This window comes from Hordeum vulgare, chromosome 6H (genome assembly GCF_904849725.1).
Source record: "Hordeum vulgare subsp. vulgare chromosome 6H, MorexV3_pseudomolecules_assembly, whole genome shotgun sequence".
NCBI classification, from domain to species: domain Eukaryota; kingdom Viridiplantae; phylum Streptophyta; class Magnoliopsida; order Poales; family Poaceae; genus Hordeum; species Hordeum vulgare.
Window position 1 is genome coordinate 37806575 of NC_058523.1, and position 7698 is coordinate 37814272.

The 7698-nt window shown below is 41.9% G+C and overlaps 1 pseudogene across 1 annotated transcript; it reads left to right on the forward strand.

Annotated features, from left to right (window-relative positions):
• The first annotated feature begins 2786 nt into the window (after window positions 1–2786).
• Window positions 2787–7140, forward strand: LOC123404405 (annotated as a pseudogene). The gene is made up of 2 exons (XR_006611784.1): window positions 2787–3671; window positions 6545–7140. The product of XR_006611784.1 is annotated as a chlorophyll a-b binding protein of LHCII type 1-like (transcript).
• The last annotated feature ends 558 nt before the right edge of the window (window positions 7141–7698 follow it).

The window sequence follows — 7698 nt, forward strand, 5'->3', positions numbered from 1 at the left end:
TGAGGTTTATCGAGGTAGCCCATGAGCAAGGGGACTCAAATTCGTAGCAAGATTTTGCATTCAATGGGAGAAAATTCTCCCAGGTTAGCTTCTTTGTGACATCACTGATGTTGGCCAGGGAGACGACGTTGGTCTGGAAATGGAAGATTGCGGCATGGCTCATAGACAAGGAAGAGAGAGATGCCTCTTATTACCATGTAAAATTAGATGGATGTGGCTGCAATCTACAGGGATGCGCTGCGCGTTATATCGGGATCAAGGCCAAGAGTTTCAAAGGTTGGGATCTGGTCGTTATTGGCTTGATATTTATGCTAATAACAACCTATACAATAATCTGTATAAGAGATATCAAGCCTAACTTATCCGGATCACGTTACAATGCACGCGCAACTATGCACCCTGCATTACATATTTCAACAATTAGCTCGGTAAGCTCGTTAAGAAACCGAACAATGTAATGAGTTATTGTGGAGGAAGAGTAGTGGAACGGTGTGGATCAACATCGGAAGTCCTAGAGTTTTGAAGTGACTGCCGAAGCCGCTCACCCAGTTTCATGTCCTACACTCCCACAATATTGTTATGCGCTACTGGTTGATAAATAGTGTGGCTAGTGCCTCATAGATTCCCCTAGCTATACAGATATTGGATAACAACTAAACTTCTGAGGATGAGATTTCTGTACTCATATATTTTTGGCCTGCAAGTCTTAGGCTTTGTCAAGTGTTGACCGAGCTAGGACCTAACATATGGACTTATGGATATTAATGAGCCTCTCAAGTATTCATAAATCAACTTGTTAAACTTGTGAAGAGTAACATTTTTCTAGTGATTGTGTAAGCAAACAGTGAGTTTTTGTAAATTTATTTTGGATTGTTCTTAAACTTGCAAGATGTCAGCAAATATTATTGCCACCCTAGAATACTTTATGTTTTAGTGATGGATGAAGCCTCCAAGATACAACTTCGAATATTGTTTTTTATAGGAATACTAACAAAAGGGCCCGTGCGTTGCAACGGGAGAAAAAAACCATACACTCTTAATTATAAAAAATCGTCTATAATGTGAGACTTCGTAGTTACGACACAAATAGATATGGGCTTACCCTACAAAAGTTCAGTTCAAGATTCCACATGTCTTCTATTTTGACACGGCTTGCATGTAGATTTAATACATATGAAGAAACGGGCAAGTGACCTTCAATTTCATCTCCAATCCTGATTTTGTTGACGTGTTCATCTCCAATCCGGATTAGTACCGGTATGAAAGAAAGACGAATATCGAATTATTTATTAAAATTGCACCATAGATAATATTTTTATTAAATGTTTAAAATGTAAAATAACATCATATTCAAATTCTACATATTTTTCTAATCAGATTCCATATATAACATGTTTAATTAGGAGTTACGGTTTAGAAGATATGAGTATTTAAAAATATATTTAATATGTACTGCGGGTTTAATATTAGAAACATCAGGGGTTTTCTATAAAATAGCAAGACGGACTAATTATGAAATAGTTTATTAGTAGGTATAGATGTTAGTGAAAATTTATATGTTTTTACATAATTATGAAATAGTTTTCATGGAAAATCTAATCTAATGAGATTATTATTATTATTAATACTCATCTAAATATATTTTTTCATGTGCATTGATAATTGTATTTAGAGAAGTTCGACTGCAAATAAAGTTTAGCACAATATAGTTGTCGTGCAGGATCTTGGGAGCATAATCTTTTCATGTGCATTGATATTAAAATGTTATCACAACATAGTTTTTTGTGCATAATCATCACCTAAACAAAAAGATATGGCGACATGAGAATCGGAGAGAGAGGGGAGGATTTCAAACTATATATTTTTGTGATATTTTCATACTATTTAAAAAAAAAAAGATTACCTCCGGCTTCTGCATCAATCGATGCATGCGGCCCCTTTATTAATGAAATCAATAAAGAAAGTCCGCGGTTCCGAACAAGCTCATAAAAAACTTTAAAGTAGTCCATAAAATAAAAAAGATACCACAACCCTGGTTCTAAATAAATAAATAAAGGTTCATGACTAAGTGAAATTTATAAGCATGTACTCCGTCCGTAAACTAATATAAAAGCATTTACAACACTACTTTAGTAATCTAAGCGTTGTTATATTAGTTTACAGAGGGAGTATATAAATTTGACTCGACTCTGGTCTTTTGATGATGATCTGAAAAACTGGTATAGTATATGTGACATATTGCAGTATAGTCAAACAATATTATCACGTACGGCCACACACATGCAAATTATTTGGAGTCATCTAGGCACATGTGAAAAAGAAGGTACATATGTGTATGTTATCACAGAAATTTGTGAAAATAGCATCTAAAACTAACATTACAGTTTCATATATAGAATTAACCGTATCCACCATTTTGTTTTCCAAATTTATGTGGTATTGTTGCGCACTTAAAAAAATAATAAGGTTCATCCAGCCATCAATTCTACCATATCCACACGCTAAATGACTACTATTAACAGCAGCATGCGTCACTACTATTAACAGATCTTACACACGTGACCCAATCAGCTGTCTCCAAGGAGATCCTGGTCACAGCTACTCCCAGCCACAAGCACACAACAACACCATTTCCTGGCTCTTGATGCGCCAAGTGTTCAGAGAGAGCAAGATATCTCTCCGGCACCAATGGCGTCAAAGCTCAAGATTTTTCTTTCTATCCATGTTGATCTTGTCAGTTTATACACCATGTCGATGTCTTATGCCACCTCGCTGCCTTAAGTAGCCACCTCCCCCTCTCCTCTCAAGTCGTCCCCTCACGGCTTTCTTTGAGAACCCATCCATCACACACTTTTCTTAGCTCTACAATGGCGGCGACCACCACGTCCCTCTCCTCCTCGACCTTTGCCGGCAAGGCAGTGAAGAATGTACCATCGTCAACTCTCTTCGGCGAGGCTCGCGTCACCATGCGCAAGACTGCAGCAAAGGCGAAGCAGGTTTCCTCCAACAGCCCATGGTATGGTGCTAACCGGGTGCTCTACCTCGGCCCACTCTCCGGTGATCCTCCGAGCTACCTGACCGGTGAGTTCCCTGGTGACTATGGGTGGGACACCGCTGGGCTTTCAGCTGACCCCGAGACCTTCGCCAAGAACCGGGAGCTAGAGGTGATCCACTGTCGTTGGGCCATGCTCGGAGCACTTGGTTGTGTCTTCCCGGAGTTGCTCGCCCGCAATGGCGTGAAGTTCGGCGAGGCCGTTTGGTTCAAGGCCGGCTCCCAGATCTTTAGTGAGGGTGGTCTCGATTATCTTGGCAACCCTAGCCTCGTCCATGCACAAAGCATCCTAGCTATTTGGGCATGCCAGGTCGTGCTCATGGGTGCTGTTGAGGGGTACCGCATTGCCGGCGGCCCACTTGGCGAGATCGTCGACCCACTCTATCCAGGCGGCAACTTCGACCCTCTTGGCCTAGCGGACGACCCTGAGGCATTTGCCGAACTCAAGGTGAAAGAGATCAAGAATGGACGTCTGGCCATGTTCTCAATGTTTGGCTTCTTTGTGCAAGCTATCGTCACAGGCAAGGGCCCTCTTGAGAACCTCGCTGACCACATTGTTGACCCTGTCAACAACAATGCTTGGTCATTCGCCACCAACTTTGTCCCCGGCAAATAAGGTGTAGTTGAGATTGTGCTCACCACGAATATGTTGTCATGTGGTTTGAGTTGCACGACCATGTTGTAAATTATGAGAATTTTGTGCAAAAGCATTGTTAGATTTGTCCACCTTCTATGTCGTGGCTTGCATTGATCTGACTGTTTTGTTGTGATCACAATCACAATAACAGGAACAAATAAACACTTTGCGGTGGGCTTAATTAACTATTACCGTCTTGTGCTTAGACGAGTGGTTTATATAATTTATGTGGTTACTATATTAATATAGCGAGGCATAAGCCTGTTTCGGGGTGAATTTGCGAGGCCCGGGAGATGAAAAAACAAGTGTAGATTTTCCATTGAAGCTTTATATTTGGTTTTTATTCTCCTGACCTTCCATCAAGTCACCCATGAGAAACGATCTAAATCCATCCTGCCCAATTTCAACGGACATGATTTTATTTCATTTCTTATTTTGCAGAGTGTGTCCAGTTATACTGCAGCCGTGATTTTTCAGATCTGTCTGCATTTTGTACTTTGCCATTTGGACAATTAGAGACATATATACACTAACCTAGTAATCAAGAAGGACCCTCTCGCCACATATTCGTGTTCGTCTTCTACGTGCACCACCGGCTAAACATTTTGATAGATTTGTCCATTGTATCAAACCTAACATAAAGCAACAATTGTTAGTTACTCCTAAGCTGAATGCAAGTAGGTGACAGCTGAACAACATTGTCCTACACGACATCCCCTGTATCCCATGTCGCAATCACCACCCTCTCGATTGATGTCTCGCTGCCCCTAAACTAATGAAGCTATTCTATCAGTAAATCTCAATCAACTAAGAACTGCAAAACTTCTAGACATTTTTATGCTCATCCAGTGCTTGAACCAATCTTTTCTATTCTTACCCAATTTCACCACACAACTAATATTGATCATTTTCAACTATAAAGTACCTCAATAATAGAACCAAGATTGTACCATCAATCAGAAAGAGTCCAAGATTGTATCCACTCCTTTCTTTCACAAAAAGAACTCCCCAAAGCAACCCATCCTTTCTTTCACAAAAAGAACTCCCCAAAGCAAATCATCGATTTAGTTGGGGATGGGGTGCGAAAAGGCAGTCGCCAACGCACGCACGCACACCCTATCCCTATGAGCATCTTCGAGAGACTAAGCCGACGCATCATCTTGAGATTGACGAAGTCACCACTGACGCCTTCGTTGCCGACGGGAACGTCTCCTACCACTAAAAGCACATTGCTAAAAGACCTGGAATAAATTCAGGAAAATGCAAGCACCAACGTCAAGTCTGGGACTTGAACTCTGGTGGACATGGGATACCACAGTCCTCCGAACCATCCAACCACGGGTTGGTTTGCGGCATCGGCCCTTAAAATAATGTGCTTGAGTGCGTCCCTATTTTGGATCAATTTATTATAAAACAATTAAGAAATAACTGTTTTTTAAAGCATATAAGAGTAGATAGACATTAAAATGTACTTCTACATATCCTACCTATTAAAATGTTCTAAATAATTTTTTTTGGCACAACTGTAAAAAGGATAGGTCGACATGAGAATCAACGGTAAAACATATAAAAAAACAACATTCTACATTCTAAAAAAGCATAGTCTTATATACTGTTTAGAATGTAGAATGTTGTTCTAAATAAATGCTGTTCTAAATAATTGCTTTTATTTAGTTATCTAGTCTTATATATTGTTTGCAAATGTAGAATGTTGTTTCATTCTTTAGTGATTATGACCCCTTTTGCCGCGGGGAGTCATTTACTTTAATCTAAAACATACAGAATGTGTGAATGTAAACTAAAAAATGTAAGTATTAAATTAATTAATTTACTTGTTAGTTGAATGGCAAGTTAAGGTGTACCTACATTTTTTGAGTAAAAATGAATATATCTAGTTTTATGTATAGAATTTGGCTCAATAATGTGATATTTTACCACGGCATGTGTACATCCTATTCTGATATGGCTGCATGCATCGATTGATGCAGAGACAGAGGCTGTGTTCCTCCTTTTTTTTAAGACATCCTATTCTAATATTCTAAACGCTAAATGATACATGAGAACAACTGCTAGTGGTGTGACGCTTCGCGATGCTTCCTAGTGCAGATCTCCCTCACACTTGATCCAATCAGCAGTCTCCAAGGAGATCCCAGTCACAGCCACTTCTAGCCACAAGCTCACATCAACAGCATTTCCTGTTCTCGCGGCTCCAAGTGTTCCGACAAGAAGAGATCTCTGTAGCACCAATTGCATCAAAGCTCAAGATTTTTCTCTCTATCCATGTTTATCTTGTTTGTCGAAAAAAAACTCTATGGTTATCTTGTAAAGCTTGGACACATGCCATATCCCACCTTCCGCTGCCTTAAGTAGCCACACGCCCCTCTCCTATCAAGTCATATTAACACTCACGCCTCTCTTGGAGAACACATACACCAGACTCCAGTCTTAGCTTTCCAATGGCAGCAACCACCATGTCCCTTTCCTCCTCGTCCTTTGCCGGCAAGATGGTGGAGAACATACCGTCATCGGCTCTCTTCGGTGAGGCCCGTGTCACCATGCGCAAGACTGCAGCAAAGGCGAAACAGGTTTCCTCTGGCAGCCCATGGTACGGTGCCGACCGTGTGCTCTACCTCGGCCCACTCTCTGGTGAGCCCCCGAGCTACCTCACCGGTGAGTTCCCTGGCGACTATGGTTGGGACACTGCAGGACTTTCGGCTGACCCCGAGACCTTCTCCAAGAATCGGGAGCTGGAAGTGATCCATTGCCGTTGGGCTATGCTTGGGGCACTTGGTTGTGTCTTCCCTGAGTTGCTCGCCCGCAACGGCGTCAAGTTTGGAGAGGCCGTTTGGTTCAAGGCTGGCTCCCAGATCTTTAGTGAGGGTGGTCTCGACTACCTAGGCAACCCCAGCCTTGTGCACGCGCAAAGCATCCTAGCTATCTGGGCATGCCAGGTTGTGCTCATGGGTGCCGTCGAGGGGTACCGTGTTGCTGGCGGCCCACTCGGCGAGATCGTCGACCCACTATACCCAGGAGGGAGCTTCGACCCTCTTGGCCTAGCCGACGACCCCGAGGCATTCGCTGAGCTCAAGGTAAAGGAGGTCAAGAACGGTCGCCTCGCCATGTTCTCAATGTTCGGCTTCTTTGTCCAAGCTATCGTCACGGGCAAAGGCCCACTTGAGAACCTCGCTGACCACATCGCTGACCCCATCAACAACAATGCCTGGGCGTTTGCCACCAACTTTGTCCCCGGCAAGTAAGATGTGCCTTGAAGATTGTGCATGCCATGAAACATGTTGTTGTGCAATCTGAGTTGTACTACCATGATGTAAATTACGAGAGTTTTCTGCAAAAGCAATGCAAGATTTGTGGGGCTTGAATGTTGTAACTTACATCGGTTTGATCGTTCTGATCACAATCCATGAAAACAGATACATATTTCGGCCCGAGCTTAGTTAACCATTGTCATTTCGTGCTTAGATCAGTGGTGCCTAAAATGATTACGTAGGCTGGTCACACTGCTGAATTTGTGGGGTCAGATTAAAGGAACACTAATATACATTTTCATGGAAAATCCATCAATACAACAATCGGGAATGATCTCAATTCAATTGCAAGGGATATGGTTTTCTTTAGTTCCTTAATTTTCAACAAAAGCGGTGTGGCCAATTATAGCACATTGTGGCTTTTCATATCTCCCTACCAGGCCAACAAAGTGGTTTGGTTTACCACTAGGGCGTTGTTGTCTAAAGTGAGAAGGCAACGTGGCTGTCAAATATATTCAACTTAGTCCAGGAGAGGGGGAGAGGGGGCTTGCAAAAGACGTTTTTTCTTAGGGGGATATTTGCTGACGCTGATATTACGGTGGATGGCAAAGAATGGGAGGGGATATGGGTGGGCGTCATCTATGGATCAACACGTGTCTCTATTTTGTATCATTTTTATCAGAAACAAATTAAAAAAATACTAGTATTCTTCTGAAAGTCTATAAGAGTAGGCATTAAAATATACT